The 23,631-nt window shown below is 37.7% G+C and overlaps 1 protein-coding gene across 4 annotated transcripts in view; it reads left to right on the forward strand.

The window, feature by feature from the left end:
• Positions 1–23,631, forward strand: part of LOC129776910 (inositol-pentakisphosphate 2-kinase) — a 355,299-nt gene that overhangs the window by 38,171 nt on the left and 293,497 nt on the right. The gene's annotated exons all lie outside the window — the stretch shown is intronic.

Consider the following 23,631-nt stretch of genomic DNA (forward strand, 5'->3'; position numbering starts at 1 on the left):
GAAAATAATTAAAAGTATATATATTGATAGTAATAAAAACAGCAAACATTTGATGAAAAAATGAAGCAACCGTTCTTCTCATTTATCTGTACTTTACTTCGAAGGAAAGAAAGCCGCCATTTTCGTTCTGTTTGTTCTTTTGTCTAGGTTGCAGCTATGCTTGGTTGAGATTCCGGTATCTGGTCGATTCGTGGTTCGATTGTCTCGTTAGGTGCTAGCAAAGGTGCTGTCACATACTGGAAGTTGCTTGTCATGAGTTGGAATTCAACGGGAAGTTTCCCCACCATGAATTTTCTAGTTGTCACCAGGGATGCCAGGTGATCTTCACATTGTACGAAAAAATGTCTCCAAATGTCTTCAAAATCATATCGAAGGAATCAAAAATCCATAACTAATTTTTGAACAACGTTTGACAGCTTATTCAATGTTTATTCTAATTGGCTTTGTTATACAGTTCATTTTATTAAACATACCTTGAGGTTTTGAAGTTTTTTTTTCATAAATGTGAACAAAGAATATATTCCGCAACTGCGAACTAAATTTCATTTTAGAAATGATAATTGGCTTGATATACCTTTGATAAAGCAAATATCGCCCTCGTTCTTCCGCAAAAACTGAACTGTGATAACTCAATTTGTTTATATGTATTCGGACCGCACGAAGTTCTCCAAAATTTGAAATACAAGTCGCATTGTTGTTGGATTCATTTTACATACTTGTGGGTTTTTTTTTGCTTAAAGAAATTTGAAAAAAAGGTGTCAATGACCCTGAGACTAGCTTTGCGCAGTGGCGATATCGTAACCAATGAGGTTTATTATAATTAGGTTAGTTGAAAAAAAAATACGAGACGAAAGTCTCCGTTGATTATTAAGTGCAAAAGTGAACAAGTGACACTGATGAAAAGTGAGCGAATGACACTGAGAAAAAAGCCCTACTTCTTTTGACGATATTTTCGGCCAATAGTTAACATTTTATGGAAATAATATCTTAAAAATTCACATACGCTATCATACTGAAATGTCTTCACATATTTCATAATGTATCGAAAATGTCTTCACAGTAAGCCAAATATCTCCAAAATGCAGACATGTCTTCAAATCTGGCATCTCTGGTTGTCACTGAACTGAAAGAAATTCTAGTTGTCACTTTTTAGAACTTCTTAGAAATATCACATCGCAGTGGCAACATCGGTTGGTACTGTCCGCGTTGGAGACAAAATAATTTTCGTGGGTTTCTACGATAGCGTGGATCCTCGACGATTGTCATGGATAACTCAACTGCAAAAACGTTCCAATTTGAGTTTGCTATTGAATTCGATAGATGAGGCTCTGACCTGTCTTCCGCATTGTCAAATACAGCTGGGAATGTATTTGCAGCTAAGTTATGACCAAAAGAGAGAGTCGATGTAGAGAAATCGATGAAATCACTTACACCCCTTTCATTCTAAAACCCTCAATTGTTAGTGAGCAGGAAGTTTAACACCAGGATTCACTGCGGAATGTGATGTGATTCTCAAAATGCAGCTCGCGTTTTGTCAACCAATTGACGAAACTAGCTTCCGGAAATCCAACGCATTTTTTGCGCGGCGACGGATGATCACAAAGGACCTTATTCCCGAACTCACTTACTTTTCAGTTTTTTATGCTGCAATTTCCGCTTTAATTGTAGCCCTTTAACCAGAAAGCAGTAAATTAAAAGCGGTAAATTGAAAAGCGAGTAGAACAAAGATTAACCAGCTTACCTTTTGCCATGCTGTAACGGAACGTGTTGGAGGACCCAAGCTGTTCAGCGAATCCTTGAGTGTCAACCATAGCGCAGTTAACGATACCCGAGGAACAAATTTACACTTTTTAGCCACGTCGGGATATTGCTCCATAAAAGCCACAAGGCTAGCAAATTGCTGATTGTTTGTCTTTTTAACCCTAAAAGTAACATCGAAAATGTTAACAAAAAAATATAAACATAATTAAAATCGAACTTATTCCATTTTCCGTTATTCTCCTTCCATTCACTTTCCAAAACACACTTTTGACATAGAACTACGTCTTTCATTAAGGATGCCAAATCAGAAAACAGGTCACATTTTTATGAAATAAAGTTAACGTTAATAAGTATTTTTGCCGCGAACGGATTTTGGCGATTTACCTACCAAACAAATCGGAAATTTTCTGAGATTTGTTTGATAAGCTATACATTATAATTCCATAATCTGCATATGGTTTAAATTGATGAAAATTGGAAGCATTCCCATTTCCTCATACATTTGCTCTGTCCATTTTTGTGCTTTCCCAACAGAGCTGTCAATAACGGGCAACTTATCGACGAGCAACGTAGGGGAAATCGTTGATGATGTAAAGAGATGTAAAGTCTCCGTGAACAAAGGAAAAGAAGAAGAACGAAGGGGAATATTTGCCTAGAGTATAAACAGTGGATCTCGCTGAGGCAAACTTGCATTATTCGTGAGGAAATCGACTGAACAACATCGTTGTTGGGCGAGCTAGACGGCGAGGGATCGAATGCCTTTCTCAAGGCAATGGGGGTGGAGGGGTAATAATATGGATAATGTAAAGTTTCTCAAAAGCCGTTTTGAAGGATACAGACAAATGAACTTAAGAAGTTTAAAGTCTCTTTAATTCAACAAGGAAAGGAAGGAAAGGCAAACTTTCAGTAACGTTCTAGATACGAAACAATGAACATCGCTTGTTCTTCCTTGTTTTGCGCCATCACATGTCTTCGTTTCGGACTGAGCTGTGGACACGACTAAATTACTCACTCGCTGATGTCTCTGGCATTGCACTTATTGCATCAAACAGACACCATTGCATTAAAGTTCTGAGCTACACAATTGTGTGGGTAATCATCAAGCTAGGCTATCGTCAGCTCACCAAGAAAATAAATGTTCTGGAATTTTGTCAGTGATTTGGTTTCGCATGACGGTAGGAAAACTCTCTCTAGAAGGATGACAGCTAAGCTAATCTAGACTGGCAATATTAACAGAAAGGGCTTCTGTTGAGAAGAGCGCAAAACGGAGATAAGAGTGTGTATATTTAGTTGGTTCAAGCCATCGATATATGGATATTTGTATGCGTACGAGCGTGCTTCATAACCCGTACGTCAAAATAGTGCATCTTCGCTACGCTGAAACCCTATTTGTATCTGCTCCCGTGTGCATTGGCCCTGTAACGATGCAACAATCGCCTAATTTTTTATGCTATGATTGACGATTGTTTGGTGTTACAAATTATGCAGTCGTAATGATAAATATGAACAAGGAGGGGAGATAGCGGGAGGGAAATAGTTACGCTAGGGTATTGGTAATGAATCTCTGCTTAGGCAAATACTCAGCCTTTTTCCAAGCAGTTAATATTGTTTGTTTTCTGTCATCAATGCATTGAACTGACGCTATGGTGAAGCAGGTGTTAAGGTTGTGCACCAAAAAATTATTTGGGGAATACCAAGTTGTTCAATAAGTTATATAAAGCTATTAATTTATTTGGGCTCGCGTGCCAGTCGCAATACTGCTTTCAACTAAGATTGCATTTGCGCTATTCTTGATCATAATGCAGCAGTGCTACTCTTTTCGCTACACAGTTTTTCTAACACTGCGAATAAGGCGTGTGTAAAGTGCTCGCTCGAACTGCAAATGCAGCGTCCGTTCATGCGGACACTGTGAAGAGACAGATATACCAAATTAGCTCCGCCCGTTTATTACTCATTGTACTCATTCTCCCTTCAATTAGCAATCAGCAATAGTTCAGCATAGTACGAGAGCAAATTCATTTCGGAGAATCGAAAAAAAATCTTTATCCAAAACAATTGGTTAGCAATTACGACAAAAATGCCTTTTATCGATATATTAACATTCGATGCTGCATAAACGGTTCAAAATCTGTATACTGTAACCTTTGGAGTGTATAAATTTGGGCTCCCCACTCAGAGGATGCGATCCTCATAATTATTCATAAAAAACGAGTAGAGAAGAATTCACAAAGCCTTTTGGGACAGACATGATCACGTCCATTTGTCCATTTGATGGAATTGAAATAAAAATATTCTTCGACTCCTTTGCCTTCCAATTGTGCCCCATAAAATTGTGCTTCCTATGGCCCTCGGGTTAACCACGTTCGAATTGCTTCATGCATAGGGAGCCGATTGTGAGCGGGGAATGTCAAAATGTCGACTGAAGCCTCTTTATTTTGGAATCACTGACCGATTGTTTTGACGAAGCCCAGGTGTTCACCCGACCAAACTATTATAGTAAAAATGGAATCTCCAGACAACAGAGTGGCGTTGCACCGATCCTCCTGTCAAACAAGTGAATTGAATATAAAAATTTCGTAGTCCTGCGTCAAAAACGCGTTCTTGGACAGAACTTTCTATATAATTTTTGAGAACACTTTACACCTCACTAATCAAAAATTCTTCTTAATTTTTGGGTTGATGAATTATAATAGAATAATCAAAATTAACATCAATTTTAGTTGCATATAAAGCATCTCTTCAACAAGGATAATAAATGAAGAAGATTCGTTGTACACTAGAACAGAATTACAAATGTTTTTTTCTATGTATACTCAAAATACGGTACAAATTGATAAGAAGATGGGACAATGTTCGAAAAAAAGGTTCTGTTCCGTTCAAAAGGGTACGTTTGGTTAGCGTGTATGGCGTGAATAATCATGCAAGTGTAACATGGCCCTTGAACCCTTCATTGTCTTCACTTTTGCCAATACAGCAGAGCCCCGATTATCCGCGAATAGCCTGGCTAGCTCACCGCGAATAACGAAAATCGCGGATCCAAAAAAAAAAATTTAAGGGGTTGTATCTAGAACACGACCGCATATTTTCGACATAGAACTACGCAATTATATTATGAAATACACTTGTTTACCACTTCGAATATTATTTTAGAATACATCGAAGTTTTTGTGATAGATTATGTTCTTCGTTACAAATAAATTTGATGAACGTGCTTTTACGTTTGATATGATGCCTAGGACTATCAAAATACAGGGTGGGCCATTTAAAGTGGAAGCATCTGGCAACCCCATAACTTTTGACAGAGATGTCAGATTAACAAATGTCATACCGCGTTGGAAGCGTTATTTCAGTACAATTTTAACCATGGAACAATACACACCTAAACAACGCGCTGAAATTGTTCAGCTGTACATTCAAAATAACTTCTCAATTGTGTTAACTAAACGTGCGTGGAAAAATAAAAATAAAGTTAAAACATCGTCTGGTAGTGTTGGTAATGCCAGTCATCTGTCCAGACAACGACCAAGACGTTTCGACGAGAATATTGATGCCGTTCGAGCCAGTGTTGCAGAGACTCCATCGACATCAGGTCGCCATCGTTCGCAAGAGTTAGGCATCGCTCGAACCACTCTCCGACGCATAATTCGTGTTGATTCCAACAGGACGGCGCTACATGCCATACAGCGGCTGCCACGACCAAATTATTGCGCGAAATGTTCCCCGGAAGATTAATGTCGAATAACGGCGATTATGACTGGCCACCGAGATCACCTGATATGACGCCTCCTGACTTTTTTTATGGGGATATTTAAAATCCAAGGTATACACTGGTAAACCAAGGACCCTGGCTGCGCTGAAAGACAATATCCGACAAGAAATTGCTGCCATATCGGCCGAAACATTGGGCAAAGTGATGGAAAATGCCGAAAAAGGGCACATTTTGCGGTCAAGGCCAGAGGCGGTCATTTACGAGATATCATAATCAAAAAGTAGTTAGAACAAATCTCCTTGGACCAAAATAAATGAATTTAAAAAAAAAATAAAATTCCACTTCTTTACTTTGCTATTGCAAAAACAAATCCTTCCACTTTAAATGGCCCACCCTGTATGTGAACGGTAGAATTGTCAAACGATTATTGTATTATACATTTCCCTCTGAAATTATAGCACATCTCATATTTACGTAGTTCTCGAAAGTTCATTCACCCCTAGTATCTGAAATGACGATTTTCCCAGACTTAAAAGTACATTTTAGGGAAACATATTCCGGTCTGCACAACGACAAGCGAGTACAAAAGTACACAACATCAAAAAATACCCCCGACTTGCATGTATTTGCAAAGCGGATGCCCCAGGCACATTAATTTTGAAGTCTGTGTTAGGGAAACACAGCTCGGTGGGAACAAAAATACCCCTGACTTGCATGTATATTTGCAAAGCGGATTTCCACAGGTACATCGATTTTGAGGTCTGTGTTGCGGAAACCGTAAATCGGGCCAATCGAAACTTGGCTTGTATGGGAAAAAAGGAAGTTCTTCCAGTTTTCATGAATTTAAACCGTTTTGAGATAAGCAAATTGTAATGCACAGCATATCAAACAAATCTTAGAGAATTTCCGATTCGATTGGTATGCAAATCATGAGAATTCGTTCACAGTGAAAATGGTTATTAACGTTAACTTTATTTCATAAAAATGTGACCTGTTTTCTGATTTGGCACCTTTCCTGAAAGATTTAGTTCTACGTCGAAAGATATTCCAGCATGAAAACTATGTTTTATCAATACGGAAATCAACTATCCATCTATCCATCTACAAGGTCGTGTACACCAGTGGTCAGATAATGTGAAAGCCATGACTAAAACAAAAGTGCATGAGCCTATCATTCACTGGCAAATTCCGGAAAGGCCTATAGATTTACTATGAAACTCGCTGTCGCGAATAATCGAGGTTGTACTGTGTAAATATCCAACCAAAAAACGTAGCCAGGCTCTGGTTCAGACCTTGTAGCCTCTCTCGCTGGCAGGGTTCAACATTTTCGAAGGTGAACCATGAAAATCGACTCTCCTCTCAGTCGATTCGTTTCGACTAGGAATACTTCGGCATTCATCGTCAACACGACTTGAATTGACTAGAAATGAATTGAGGAGTGTTGAGAGCGAGGATGACTGATGAATTATATATGAACTCTCCAGTTATGTTGTTTAAAAAAAATGTGGCTTCAGGTCTTGTATTGACAATCCGAAGCCTGGCCAGTTAGCTTTCTTTATCTTCATCGTCGTCTGATTGGTCTGCTTCAAATTATTTCACGTCTGAATTTGAAATCAATTTTTGTGTAATTGGATTCCTCAATGGATGATTAATAGATGAACCATATGCAAGGGATATCACTGTAACTTATTGCTCGAATAGCTGATTGTAACTAGGAAGAAAACCTTTTGGAACGGTTACGAATCTGAAGATATGAAGAAAACAATTGTGCCTTACTTATGGGTAGATTCCATTCTGTACCACCGTCTTCAGTAGCATTTGTAGCAAAAGAAATTCGGCATGTTCACTTGATCTGCTTCTAGATCATCCTCAGCAAGATTGGTAAAGTCATATTCAACTCAGGATGTTCACGGGACTATGAAGTAATAAACATAGAAAAAGGGTGCAATGTTTTGTTCAGAAACGCTGACAAATTTGTGAATTTTGTTGATATAACCCCGTTTTTCTGTATGTTTTTTTTCACAAAATTGAGCTCGGAAACAAAGTGAACTAAAGTTTTGTTTAGAATTTCTCCAAAAATGCACGCAGTTTTGCACGCTATTTACTTATATTAACGCGAGGACTTTTACAGTTTCTTTTAAACGGTTTTATTTAGCTTGCCCTGTTTGTATGTTTGTATGTTTGTAACATGTCTGTAGCGCTATCCCACATTAATCGGAATTTGACCCCCTTCCTGTTGACCGATTGATCTGAAATTTGGAACACACCTTTATCTCTGCAGTTACTAGAAAACTGCGTATTTTATTACATATCTTGAAAATCCAAGATGACGGCCGCTACAAAATGGCGGATTACATATTTTCTCAAAAACTTATCAATATGGGTATCAAATGAAAGGGCTTGACTAGTAGAACACAGTTATTTATGAAAAATGTAAATCCGAGATGGCGACCGCTACAAAATGGCGAATCACATATTTTCTCAGAACTCCATCAATATGGCTATCAAATAAAAGGGCTTGATTATTAGAACATTAGTAGGGTCTAATAATCGAAATCAAATCTCTTCCCCATCTGCTCCACTAACTCCACGTATTGTTGTAACTTTAACACTCTAAAAAATCTGTACTTATCTGTACTTTACAACAAAAATCTCTAACTTGTATCGTACGGAATTGGTACCAAAAAAATCGAAAATAAAATCAAAGAAAAGGACTTGAACACATTTATTTATGGAAACTGTAAATCCAAAATGACCGCCACCACAGAATGGTGCCATATATATTTTTTTCAAAATCTCATCAATATAAGCAATATTGAAATGAAAGGGCTTGATAAGTAGATCACAGTTATATGTGAAAAATGCCAATCCAAAATGGCAGCCGCTACAAAATGGCGGGTTACATATTTTTTCAGAACTCCATCAATATGGGTATCAAATGAAAGCATTATAAGAACGTAGCAGATCATGAAAAATTCAACTCCAAGATGGCCGCAGTCCCCAAATAACCAATTACTTTTTTAAATGGTTTTATTCAGCTTGATCTGTTTGTATGGATATTTGAATGTCTGTGTGGTAGGTATCATCTATTTTTGCAATCCCCTTAATACTACAGATAATGTACTAAAAGCTAGAAAATAATTAGGCAAACAGCAGTTAGCAGTTATCATACCTCTTCCTTCATTAATCAAGGACATTGATGAGACTAAAATAAAAACCCGGGGCATATGATGAAACCATTAAATGCGGATAATGGAAATCCAATTTGTCCCACGATTTTATTTTAGTCTCATCAATGTCCTTGATTAATGAAGGAAGAGGTATGATAACTGCTAACTGCTGTTTGCCTAATTATTTTCTAGCTTTTAGTACATTATCTGTAGTATTACTCTGTTTAATCACAAAGAATCCGTTCAACATAAAAAGTTTTTTGACGTAGGATTACGTCTTTCGGGAACATATTGGGGTACAAATTGAAAATCGAAAATCGAGCACATCTTGAAAATTGTCCAATTTCAAACGCCTATTGCTCAGTCATTTCATGATGGATTGATGAAATTTTAGTGTCAATCAATTTCGGCACTCCATAACAATTTTCTATATTGAAGAAAGTAATATATCTCATGAAACTAACTATCGAAAAATTGAAAATCTTAACCCCTATCCTAACGGAAATACCCACTTTTGATTGGTCGAAGTTGACGACACATGCGGCGGGCCCCTAACAGAGACATCAAAACCAAGCTACCTGGGGGAAATCGGCATTGCAAATACATGAAAGAAGGGGGATCTTTTGTTCCTACCAAAATGTGTTCCCTAACGGAGACATCAAAACCAAGCTGCCTATGGAAAATCGGCATTGCAAATATATGAAAGTAGGGGGAACTTTTGTTCCTACCGAAATGTATTCTCTAACAGAGACATCAAAACCAAGCTGCCTGGGAGAAATCGGCATTGCAAATATATGAAAGTAGGGGGAACTTTTGTTCCTACTGAAATGTATTCCCTAACAGAGACATCAAAACCAAGCAGCTTGGGGGAAATCGGCATTGCAAATATATGCAAGTCGGGGGCATTTTTATATTGCAAGTAAGGTCTTCTTCTTGAATGGCGTTAACGTTCCTTGTGGAACTTTTGCCGTCTCAACGTATGCATTAACTAGCGTCATTTATTAATACTTAGTTGAGATTTTTTAAGCCAAATAACACGCCTTGAATGTATTCCGAGGGGTAAGCTCTAGAATACGCGTGACCACAGTGCAAGTCGAAGGAAATTTCTTTGACGAAAAAATCCCCCGACCAGAACGGGAATCGAACCCGAACACCCGGCATGATAATGTGAGACGCTAACCACTCGGCCACAGGTGCACAGGTGCAACTCACCTCAACTCACCTGCAAGTAAGGTGAGTTATACAATTAATTCTAGGTAATAAAATTAAAATTTGGAACTTTAATGTTGGTTGCTTCGTGAAATTTCATATCAATTTAGCACAAGTGTAATTGTAAAATTGTATATGGTAGCAGCTGTGTTTAATACGACTTGTTATGCTCATATGCTTCTCACATGCTCTACATATACTATTAGGTGTTGTTAGTCCAATTAATATTCGTATTGGGTTGAATTAACTCTCAGAAAGTATACATTATAAAATAAATTTACCTTTTTCATTTCAAATATGTTCTCTCAATATATAAGTACCATGTTTATACTGATGAGAAAAATTGATAATTGTGTTCGGTATTGGTAATTATTTTATATTATATTGGTGAGTTTTTTTCTTTATTTCATCCATACATAACACGGGGGGCATCTCGTCTAGGATCACATAGGGCGGTTTTCATCATATCTCGTTCCACTTTTACCATCACTGTTTACCATCTTCATTCGGTAAACACTGGTGGAGTGAACAAACAATACCCAACAACCAAACAAAAAGGCCCCTTTCAGGGTCACCAAATCTTTATCAAATAGCCTCACGATATAATTCTTCAAATATATCCAAGATCAACAGATATCCTAACGGAATCCTATGTCAAATATGCGGTCGTGTCTGGAACACAACCCCCTGTGACTTCTTTTTACTTATTTTTTTTATATCTGACAACTGCCTAAGTTCGTTGGTTTGAATTCATGGTGGGTACACAATAAACTGTCCATTAATGGTGTAACTACTTTTTTGCATCAGAAATTAATTTTTTGTTTCACTTTATATGGACTTCAAAATAAGATTGTGTACTCGGGTAACGAGATTCATGTCAGGGGGAGTAGAATTGAGTGTGGATTGAAGTCAGGTTGAATGAAGAGGCAGATTTGAGGCTACTGAGAGGAGAGCCGATTTTCATTTTTCGTCTTCGAAGATTTCTGGCCCTGATCCTCATACACATTGAGGTTCGCAGGGAGCCCACAGCTCAGCTCTAACTCCCTTTCTGTTTGAGTTTTCTACAAATTTAATCGAATTCGCTGCTGGCGCTCAAAACCCGCTACTTGTCACGAATGATTCAAATTTAAAAGAAATAGAAAAGTCAGAATCCAATGAGTACTTGGAATACTAAGAAGATATAGTTAGAGAAAAGAAGAATATAGACCTGGTTATTTTTTGAATATTGTGGTGATATCCGACGATGGAAGGTTCTCTGAGAAGGATATATTCAATGAAATAAAGTAGTTGGTATTCATTTAGTAGATCCAAGAATACATTTTGAAGAATTACTTCCAACAACAAACCGAACACATGCGTTCGAGTTGATGGTAGCATTTACAAAAAATAAACAGGAAGTGGGTTATATCTGTGGTATAACCGCAAGGGTGACGTAGGACTGTCGTTGATTCAGTGATCATTTGTTTTTAGTTGCATCTGAATCAATTCTGAATGAATGAATAAATGAATATTTGGGGGACTTGGAAAACGAGAGCGTTACGTTGAAGGCACAATATTCAGAAAAAGAAGCAATCACACGAAAGTTGTATAATGCATTATACATTGCTTGTATTGTGATATGATTTGTATTCCATTTCCAATAGACAAAATATCTGTTGCATCAAATCAGTCTACATAATTTTTGCGTTCGCCTTTCTCAGAACGACCATTTCTCTTTTGAGAAATTGTTGAGTAAACATCCCGAAAGACGTGGTCTTACGTTGGTCGCACTTGATTGAAAAATCACAAAACCAAATGTATTTGGTCGCAGTGTTATACGGATAGAAAACATTAAAATAAACTCTTTCGCTTGAATGTTTTTTTTTCAATTCCCAGCGGAACTGGCAGGTTATTTTTCAGCAACGATGACATCTTTCCGGAATCTTCTCGACGCTGGATGGCAACCAAACGAAAATAGATCCGCGCGTGTATGTGTGTGTGTGGTGGTTGCTCCGATGTTCAGGTCAGGTCAGGTCAGGTCAGGTAATAAGTGCATCAGCGCTTTCATGATGAACGAAGTCAGCTTCACCAGAACAGCGACAACATGCTCCAATCGCTGTTCTATTATAACTGAGTGGATTTCCGAGCGGCGCTCGCTTATATACCGATTGGTGATTTCAATAGCCTGTTTTGAAAGCAATTTTCAGGCAATTGAAACAAGTTTTTGGATGAAAAAGTGAAAAGTATACGCGTAGACATGTTATCTTTCGAATGAAGTGTTTATCATACCATTTCGGTCAGTTGTTTAAGAGCTATTTAACGCTCAAAATCTCGGTCTACGGCGTAACGCTTTCGTTTTCGAAACATTGATTTTACACCCCGGTATAGAAATGAAAGACGTAGTCCTACGTCAAAGCAATTTGCATTGTGTTGTCGAATTCGCAACATAAAAGTACATACTACCTAAGTTAATTGTGCGAATCGCAAACAGTGGAAAACTATTTTAACAAACTGAATGATGAGCTGTCGGCGGCTATGATCTAGATTATGTTCCGATGTGTTCGTTTCATTTCTCCGCTTGAAATGTGTTTTTTTTGTTACTTTTTCCACTTTTCATGCGCTGCGCCGCAACTGGAGTGTATCGCCTTTTATGTACTCACTACAATACAGCAATTCGTGGAAATCGAGACATCAAAAAATAGCGCAAACAAAAACTGCAATCGAAAAATGGTGTCGCTTTTCATCTCCGCTTCTGGTACGTGCATTGTGGCACCACCCACCATCGGCCTGAGCAACACTATGAATGTACTAACATAGCTGGAAAACATCGCTGTTGTTGGTGCTGCTGCTGCTATTACAGGAGAGGACCCACATGTACGTGAAACACGAAACATAAAGAGAGACAGGAAAAAACAGTGTTACTATTCCGCCTGATATCCAACAGTCCAACCATTGTGAAACATAGCGCGAACCCCCAATGACAGAGTTTGGGGAAAATAGAAAACCGTTTTTTTTTTGCTCTGTTGCAGTGGTAAGCCCATGGTACGTGTGGGGGGTGTCATCACGGTGGTGTAGAACGTGACAAGCCTCCCACATCTACGTGATACCTAGCCGAGCTTGAAAATGTCATATTTGCTTTATGTAACATGGAAAACGTGCGCCCTCCTGTTCGGTGCGAAACGGCGGTGCCGGCGACGACAGCACTAAGTATAGCGCAGGTAGTTTGCTAATAGTCACATGTTGAGCTGATTAGCTAGCCTTGTGTGCAAACACACACACACACACACAAACAGAGAGCCGTAATTGCATTGGGATAGAAAATCTGATCAATTAATCCAATTGATCGGGCACTGCATATTGGATTTATTTTGCATGCCGATTGAATCCTGTAAGCTAAAGCACAAGGGTGCTCGCTCTAGTGAAAAGTCGAACGGCAATGGAAAATATAAATGATATGATTTGATTACTTTCTGGGTATCGGGCGTTTCAGCATAAACAAGGAATGAAGGTATATCGAGCTTTCCAAGAATTTCGAACGGTTTCACAAAAAAAAATCAGCTGATTCGTTTTTCCATCGATGATTCTAAATCAGGCAGTATTCTTCAATTACTGGCTGCGCATATTAGTGGTAACGCATATAGTGCCCTGTGTGCTGTCTATGATTTTGACGTGGGACTACGTCTAACCGGAATATATGGGGGTAAAATGAAAACATAAACACTGAATATGCAGAAAAAAATGCAAGATTTCGAATGCTTATAACTCGAACATTTTCTACTAGATTGGATAGATGTTTGCATAAATTGATAGGGAATATTTCAACGCATCTATCGCAATTAATGAAATGTTATTTTTCATTAGATAAATAATTGAATAACTGTAAAATATTAAGCGTTATCTAAGCGCCCTAACTGCCTTATTTTGATTGACCCGCTTTACGGTTTCCCCTACACAGACATCAAAACCAAGCAGCCTTGGGGAAATCGGAATTGCAAATTCTGATTCCGCGAGCTGTCTCCAGGCTCTTCAAAAAGGTAAAAACCTTCACCCATGGATCATTGCAATAGAAGAAGCTGCTTCTGACAAAAATACTACCTTCTGCTGGGTTCCCGGTCATACCGGAATTCCTGGAAACACTGCCGCCAACAAATTAGCCGGTAGGGGCAGAACCCAAGAACCCCCTAATATACCCATTCCTCGCTATGATGCGAAACTATGGGTAAAACAACAGATCCGCCAAAGTTGGGACATAGCCTGGAGAAACAGCAGATCAACTTTTCTTCAAAAAATTAAAAACAACACTCTTCCATGGCATGACTGAAACAACAGTAAGGAAAGACGGCTTCTCACCCGTCTTCGAATCGGCCATACAAAGGTAACTCATACATATCTTTTTCAAAGAAATAAAGAAAAACCTCAATGCTCTTGCAACGAGGCTCCCATCTCTGTAAATCACTTGCTACTGGATTGCCAACATACGAAGGATGCTAGAATTAGGAATAATATTGGACAGAACCTAAGGGACATATTAAGTAATGATGACACTCAGGAGAATAACTTTATTGAATTTTTGAAAGAAACAGAACTTTACAAGAAAATATAGAACATTTCAAACAAAAATAATAAAAATAGTAGAAAAGAAAATCGGAGACGAATGAATCGTTAGATTTAAAGTCTCCGTAAACAAAGAAAAAGAAGAAGAAGAAGAAGAAGACTTGCAAATACGTGAAAGTAGGGGGACTTTTGTTCTCTCCGAAATGTGTTCCCTAACACAGACTTCAAAACCAAGCAGCGTTGGAGAAATCGACATTGCAAATACATGAAAGAAGGGGGAGCTTTTGATCCCACCGAAATGTGTTTCCCTAACATAGCCTTGAAATCCAAGGAGCGTGGGTAAGTTGGCATTGCAAATAAATGCAAGTCGGGGACATTTTGGTTCTAACTGAAATGTGTTTCCTTAACACAGATAGTGATGTCTAAATTTTTCATTTATTCGATTATCGATTAATCGTTGGGGCATTTTTCAATATTCGATTCATTCGAATAATTGTCTTTCAATATTCGATTAATCAAGCGAATATTTTTTTCTTGTAATAATCACGTATCATGTTATCATTCTGGTCGCGTGGCCTATCAGGTTGTCGATGTTCAATTATTGGATACAAAAATTTTTGGATGAAATTATATAGTCTAATTCTTAACCTAAAAATGCATTAACCATGAGAAAAATGCCTTCTTTTATTAATCGCGATTACAGTGACAATTATTCGATGTATTCATATTTTGATTTTAAATTATTCGATACAAAATTACTCGATTATAATTTATATTCGATTACTTGAATTAATCGAACGATTAACCGACGTCTCTAAACACAGACTCTCAAATCCAAGGAGCGTGGGGAAGTTGGCATTGCAAATTCATGCAAGTCGGGGGCAGGGTTACCATATCTACAGAATAATCTGTATTTCTACAGATTTTTTCGACTTTTTGAGACCAAGAATCTGTAGATTCAGATTTCAGATTTTTAGAGATTCATACAGAATACACCCATACCTCGCTATACGGCCGCTCTTTATACGACATTTCGCTATAACGGCCCTGTGCAATGCAGGTATGTTTTCGATTTACGGTCTAAAATGTTTCGCTATAACGACAAAAAAAACTATTTTCGACATCGATATACAGCCATTCCATGCCCAACCGATGTAGTAGTTTTCAGATTTACGAAAAGTGGCAATTTTGACGTGGGACTACGTCTAACCGGAATATATGGAGGGTAAAATGAAAACCTAAACACAGAACATGCAGGAAAAAATGAAAGATTTCGAATGCTTATAGCTCGAACATTTCGTACTGGATAGGAGAGATGTTTGCATCACTTGATAGGGAATATTTCTACGCATCTATCGCAACTAACAAAATGTTGTTTTTCATTAGATGCACAATTGAATAACTGTAAAATATTAGGCGTTATCTAAACGCCTTAACTGCATCGTTTTGATGCCCGATTTACGGTTTCCCTAACACAGCCATCAAAACCAAGCAGCCTTGGGGAAATCGGCATTGCAAATACATGAAAGTAGGGGGACTTTTGTTCTCATCGAAAAATGTTCCCTAACACAGACTTTAAAACCAAGCAGCGAAATCGGCATTGCAAACACACGAAAGAGCCTAGAGGCGAGTGAATTGAAAAGTTTAAACCCTCTTAAAGCCAAAAAGAAGAAAAAGAACATACGAAAGTAGGGGGAGCTTTTGTTCCCACCGAAATGTGTTCCCTAATAGAGATTTCTAAACCAAGGTGCCTGGAGAAATCGGTATTTCAAATTCATGCAAGTCGGGGGTATTTTTGTTCCGACTGGAATGTGTTTCCCTAACACAGACTTCAAATCCATGAAGCGTGGGGAAATCGGCATTGCGAATTCATGCAAATCGGGGGTATTTTTGTTCCGATTGAAATGTGTTTCCCTAACACAGACTTCAAAACCGAGGTTTCTGGGGAAATCGGCTCTGCAAATAAATGCAAACTGCGAGTACTTTTGTCCTCGCTTGCCTTTGTGCAGAGTGGAATATGTCTGTCCTAACATGATCTTCTAAACTTAGGAACCTGGGAAAATCGTGCAGCCACTAAAAGCGAATGAACTTCCCAGTTTCAAGCAAATTCGAGATTCGAGAAGTATGTACACTTTTGGGATGTAAACTTCAGAGGGAAATGTAAAATAAAATAATCGTTTGATAATTTTTTTTTGTCTTTATTGGAAAGATTTTCAGCCTTAGGCTGGTTCATCAAACGTTTGATAATTCTTCCGTACATATATTTTGTTCTCGTCATCATAACAAACGTAAAAGGTCCGTCATTAAATTTACTTGTAACGAAGAACAATCAATCACAATAAATGAATTGACTTTACACGGCATTTGTTCATTTTTTTCACTCACAGAGCAAATATATTGAACTCAATTGAATTTGGAAACTGTTTCATTCAATCAAGAATTTAATCAATACAAACGAATGATTGCTAAGCTAAGGTAGTTCCACGTGAACCTTGCGGTTATATCATAGATATAACCCACTCATTTTTTTTTCTTATCATAAAATATTGAACTACTGGAACGATTCAGATGATCACATATCATCTAAATTTGAATATTTGAAAGAGTATTACACTTGCAAAAAATAAGGTTTTGTTTTCGTAATTTTTGATTATATTTGTTTTTAATTGTTTATATTGCTTTGGAATAGAGTGTGCTGTATTTTTTATGTTTTTTCTTGAAAGCTGAGGATATTTCACAACATACTCAAAAACCAGAGAGGCCTTTTTTTCGTTTTTTTAGTAATGACGTCAAAATTTGAGTTTTTTTTTTTGAAAACGAAAATTTACCCAAGGGGTTCCACAAACAGAATAGATACCAAATGTCTTAAAATTGCATGAAATGCCGAGATTTACTGTTATCTCAGACCTAGAGCCAATTCTTGCGTAGGGTAGTTTTTCTGAATCAACAATTTTAAGAGAATCAAGTTTGAAAATTCCAAGGTCACTTTTTCCCATACATCCATTGGCACTCTAATGTATGTATACCAGTCTTCAGAAAACAAACGCAGCGCTGCGCCTGAGTTTAATTTTCATCAGCGCGCGCTCAAAGAAAACTCGTATTCTATCTTGGTGCGAAGAGCACACAATTCATAAGCACGACAGCGCAAAATGTACCAGGCGCAGAACTCAGATACTAACCATTTCTTCTCACTTGTGTGATGCGCGTCTCATTCTATATACTCCACAAGTGTTTATAGCCGAGCGATGATGACAGAAGGATGGTGATTAGTAGTTGTATGTTGCGCTTCACGATAGAAGATTCTGAAAAGGAATGAGATATGATAAAGCCACCTTCTGTGGCCCTGGATGAGATGGCTCCTGTATTCTGCATGAATGAAATGGTGCGTTAGAAAAAAATCACCTATGTAACATAACACAACTACCATTATCGAACACAATCGAACAAAATCGGTGTTTTTTCGACCCATTCCATTTACGCTTTAGACCCAACGGAACACGATGTTTGGACTAACAGACTGGACTAACAGCTCCGAATATTTGTTCACTTTTCCAATTTTTCTAGTCGCATAAACTTTCCTTGGGTGAAATAAAAATCGTTTCATATTTCAAGTCATTTTAACACAACCGCTACCATATACAATTTTACACTTAGAGCCCCCGCAGACTGTTTTGTGGGCCGATAGTTTGGTCGGCTTCTTAATCAGTACGGAGAGGTATGCATGTGCGCACATTACGCCGATTCAATTGGGTCGGTTTTTGCAAAAGAAGGCCGACCCGACTAAACTGTTGGTTGACAGAAAGTCTGAAGTAAAAAATTAAAATTGCATGAAAATTAAAATTGCATGATTAAAATTGCATGAAATGCCGAGATTTACTGTTATCTCAGACCTAGAGCCAATTCTTGCGTAGGCTAGTTTTTCTGAATCAACAATTTTAAGAGAATCAAGTTTGAAAATTCCAAGGTCACTTTTTCCCATACATCCATTGGCACTCTAATGTATGTATACCAGTCTTCAGAAAACAAACGCAGCGCTGCGCCTGAGTTTAATTTTCATCAGCGCGCGCTCAAAGAAAACTCGTATTCTATCTTGGTGCGAAGAGCACACAATTCATAAGCACGACAGCGCAAAATGTACCTGGCGCAGAACTCAGATACTAACCATTTCTTCTCACTTGTGTGATGCGCGTCTCATTCTATACACACACACACATACACATCAAATTCTTGCGCCCGCTTTGTCTTCGTTCGTTCTAAGCAAAGCATAAAACAACAGCGCGCAAGCATGGCGCAAATTTCAGTGTAAAATTCAGCTTAGCACTGGGTGCAAATCTCTGCGTAGGAACGGCGCTGACAACCAAACATTTGCATGCTTATTCGCCAGAGCGCATGTGTGCACAAGAAGTGGGAGCTCAACTGGGTACAAAAATCTTGTTGCGCATCAGCACCGAGTTGCATTCTGAAGACTGATTTATATACACATTTTATGTAACATGAAGATGTTCCATTTTTGTTCATAGATTATTGTTGGTTTCTGAAGTCTGTTATCATTATAAGTTCAAATGTATGTACTCATTATGTATGTATTTTTGACTTAAATGAAATAAAAAGATAAAATGCATTCTGAATGATAAACCATGTTACATATTTAACAAATTTGTAACCTATCCGATTGAATTTGTATTGAAAAGTTGTATTAAAAAAGTGATTATTTATACGGCTTTTCGCATCAAGGCCAAGTTTTATATCTAGGCCGTGAAGCGAGGTATGGGTGTATAATGTTTCATTCTCTTGATTATTATTTATCTATCTCAAAGCGATTCGCGTTTTCGAAAATGCACTGTCGACGTTTATTCAAGCTTGAATTTGGCGTAGAAGAAAGATACTCTATTAGATTAGTATGCCCGAAGACAGTTTCAAATCGTTATAATTTAAATTAAAATAATTACTTGATATTTTTCGAAAACTCAAAATACGTAGTTCTAACTCTTACTTAACCATTTGTTCATAAATTTTATGCTTTTTTTTCAAAAAATCATCATTTTAATATAAGTTATTATTCTATAAAGTTTTTGTTTAATACTTGTCACCATTTGTGAAAAAACATGTTCCTTCATAACGTAGAATACACATTCGATACGGGAAAGTAAATTTTCATATATATTTTTTTTAATGTGCGTAATCCACCTGCAAATTTTTCAAAGATTTTCGTTTCACAATGGCAGAAAACGAAACTCAATGCCGTCAACGCGAATTGAATAAATGTACAGCTACAGTGCTACGAGATTTTTTTTCTCTCACTTCTGAATCTTACTTCAAGAATAACAGATTTCCATTTGGCAGCTTTTTTTGATCGCTTTTGTTTATTTTAGGCTCATTAGCATTTTAGCTGTAACAGAGCCGAATTTTAATCGTGTATATGTCACATGGTTATCATATCTATAATTAGCACATTACACAGTTGCCATTTTTCGGCGTTACAGTATTTCCTTCTATACCATTGCATATGGTACACATTTACACAGTAGCCATTTAGAAGTAAGAGTTTTCTATCTGTTCTTCCATTATCCAGTTAGACCGGACAGTGGAGACAGTTGATTGATCATTGTTGAGAACAGCAGCCCGATGTGTCTTGCAGAGCAGAGCAGTTGTATGGATGAATCGATCTTATTTCGACCGTGAATCGATCTCCATCGCTGATGATTGTTGCGTGGACGAAGTTATTCTGTAACAACACAAAGATGGTCATTGAGGGCCCTGAGTTTTGAACTAACGATTGATCGCTTACTAAGCGAACGCGCAACCAATGTGGCTACGGAGACCCCCTTGGCAGCTTTTATTATAGCCTATTTTCATGTAATATTCTTATACGGTTCATAATTGCAGGTATTTAAAAAAATGTGGTGACCCTGCACAATTATTTGCAATTGTTCCCGAAACTGAATTCATTCATTATTCTCGAATCACAGGAGATCATCTAAGTCAGTCGTTTTCGGAAGAAGTGTCGATTCTGATGACGAAATGAAGCGGTAGATATAGCGGTCAATATTTGTGGCAGCGCCATGCAATTTGGCAGAAAAACCTTAAATGAATCGCCTTTGCGTTTATGAAACGAATCGCTTCAAAAATGTATCGAAATTTTTTGGAGCATGGCGGGGATTTGCTCTTCAACTCAACTAAACTAAACGGACATTGCGCCTACAGATTATCATAGATTCAGGCCCCTGTAGAATTCACTTAAGGGCAAAAACTTCGACACTATGGATTGCATTAAAAATACCTTGAACCGTTTTTGACGAGAATGCAGGGAGAATGTAATTTATGAGCTACCTGAAAGATGGCGAAAGATTTTGAAACGAAACTTTGCATATAAAATTGAATAATTGTATGTCTGTCTATAAAAATGATGCTTTTGTCTCCACAAAATTCGACGCGAACATTCATTCATTCATTTCATTCTTGATTTTTGAAAATTATAGTTAGCAACCATGGATTCCTTCTAATGAGGAACAGTTCTTTTGGTGTGAAATTCAAAAACATAAAAATGTGAGAAAAAAGTCACAGGAAGGTTGTGTCCGAGACGTAAGATTCCATTAAGCTATCTCTTGCATGCTTATTTTGGATATGTTTGAAGAATTACATCGTTAAACTCTTTGATAATGATTTGGTGGTCCTGAGAAGGGCCGTTTTGTTTGGTTGTTGGGATTGTTTGCTTACTCCACAAGTGTTTATAGCCGAGCGATGATGACAGAAGGATGGTGATTAGTAGTTGTATGTTGCGCTTCACGATAGAAGATTCTGAAAAGGAATGAGATATGATAAAGCCACCTTCTGTGGCCCTGGATGAGATGGCTCCTGTATTCTGCATGAATGAAATGGTGCGTTAGAAAAAAATCACCTATGTAACATAACACAACTACCATTATCGAACACAATCGAACAAAATCGGTGTTTTTTCGACCCATTCCATTTACGCTTTAGACCCAACGGAACACGATGTTTGGACTAACAGACTGGACTAACAGCTCCGAATATTTGTTCACTTTTCCAATTTTTCTAGTCGCATAAACTTTCCTTGGGTGAAATAAAAATCGTTTCATATTTCAAGTCATTTTAACACAACCGCTACCATATACAATTTTACACTTAGAGCCCCCGCAGACTGTTTTGTGGGCCGATAGTTTGGTCGGCTTCTTAATCAGTACGGAGAGGTATGCATGTGCGCACATTACGCCGATTCAATTGGGTCGGTTTTTGCACCAGAAGGCCGACCCGACTAAACTGTTGGTTGACAGAAAGTCTGAAGTTTTACACTAGTTACAATGAGCACAATCCATTTGTGCGCATCGCTTGTCAAACCATCGACCACGAGGGTATTTACATGCTGTTTTCCCCAGACACCTTGAATTTGAAGTTTATGTTAGGGAATACATGTCGGTGAAAACAAAAACTCTCCTTACTTTCATGTATTTGCAATGCCGATTTCCCCCAGGCAGCTTGGTTTTGATGTCTCTGTTGGGGAACACATTTCGGTGGGAACAAAAATTCCCTCTACTTTGATGTATTTGCAATGCCGTTCCCCTTCAATTCCGACCAATCAGAACGAGGTATTTCCGTTTGGGGGTTTTCGATTGTTTGATAGTTAGTTTCATATAATATATTATTTTATTCATTGTGATGAATTGTTACGGAGTACTCTGATCGATTGATGTAAATATCTCGCAAATCCACCAGGAAATAACTGACCAACAATTGTAAGTACATGAGCCGCCGCATGTGTCGTAAATTTCGACCAATCAGAAGTGGGTATTTCCGTTAGGATAGGGAAGATTTTTCAATTGTTTGATAGTTAGTTTCATGACTTACATTATTTTATTCAATGTTAAAAATTGTTATGGAGTACAGATATCGATTGACGTAAAAATCTTATCAATCCATCACGAAATAACTGAGCAATAAGCGTTTGAAATTGGACAACTTTCACGATGTGGACGATTTTCGATTTTTAATTTGTACTCCAATAGTTTCTTGAAAGACGTAATCCTTCGTCAAAATGTATAGCTATCAATGGAAAATACTTTAAAGAGAGTAGAGTTTTTCATTTTATTACAATAAATCGGTGGTTTCTAGAAAAAAATCGGTCTCAAATTTGCCCATCTGGTATACGTCAATTTGACAGCGACGTCATCTTTTTCTGTAATTTTGTTCAGTTCATGAATCTCATCATCATGTTGTTGTCTGTTCGCTGTCTAGAGCGAAACTGGAAGTGAACCAGCGAAAACCATTACTTACATTCTCGTCTGGTGAATTGTGCCTCGCCACTGCGTTACTTCCTTGTTTTTGATAGCACAGCTGGGGGGAACACAGATTGATCGTTCCAATATACCAATCAGAACGTGGGATTTTCATTTATGACAATGACAACATACGGGGAGGGGCTTCGTAGATACATTGGTTATGCGTTCGATTACTAAGCGATCGTTCGTGAGCTCAAAGCTCAGGGCCCCTCAATTAACAATATTTGTGTTGTTATAGGCCACGCAATAATCATCAGCGATGGAGATCGATTCATCCATACAACTGCTCTGCTCTGTTAGCAACATCGGGCTGTTGTGCTATTAGTAACACAACAATGATTATATCAATTATCTTCGCTGTCCGGTGGTCTAACTGAACAATTGAAGAACAGAAGGATTATTCACACGCCTAAATGACTGCTGTGTAATATATCATATGCAATTGTACTGAAGGAATACTCTTACGCCTGAAAATGGCTACTGCGTAATGTACAATGCATAGATACGATAAAACATGTAACATGTACAAAATTGAAATCCGGCTCTGTTTCAGCTACAATGCTGATGAGCCTAAATATATAAACAAATGGGATAAAAAAATGACCACATAAAATGTTTGATAATTTTCGATTATTGAACAGTTTGTTTCAAAAAATTATGTAATTGTCTTCGTTGTAATGAAAATATTTCTGATCGTTTGATGTAAACATCTCTATGATCGATCAGGGAATTGTCAAGTTATAAACGTTCAAAATTTCAACGTTTCTTTTTTTCGTTACATGCAATTTTCATTTACACCTCATACTTTCCTATTAAACGTAGTCCTACGCTAAAAGAAGCAGACCAATGAATATTGCCTCTGTCCCGGTAAATCATCAGTTTACGATTTTTTATCGTGCTGAACAAGCATTCTCAAAATATTCACAAAACAAGCTCAATGCAGAACTTGCAT

Source organism: Toxorhynchites rutilus, chromosome 3 (genome assembly GCF_029784135.1).
Source record: "Toxorhynchites rutilus septentrionalis strain SRP chromosome 3, ASM2978413v1, whole genome shotgun sequence".
NCBI classification, from domain to species: domain Eukaryota; kingdom Metazoa; phylum Arthropoda; class Insecta; order Diptera; family Culicidae; genus Toxorhynchites; species Toxorhynchites rutilus.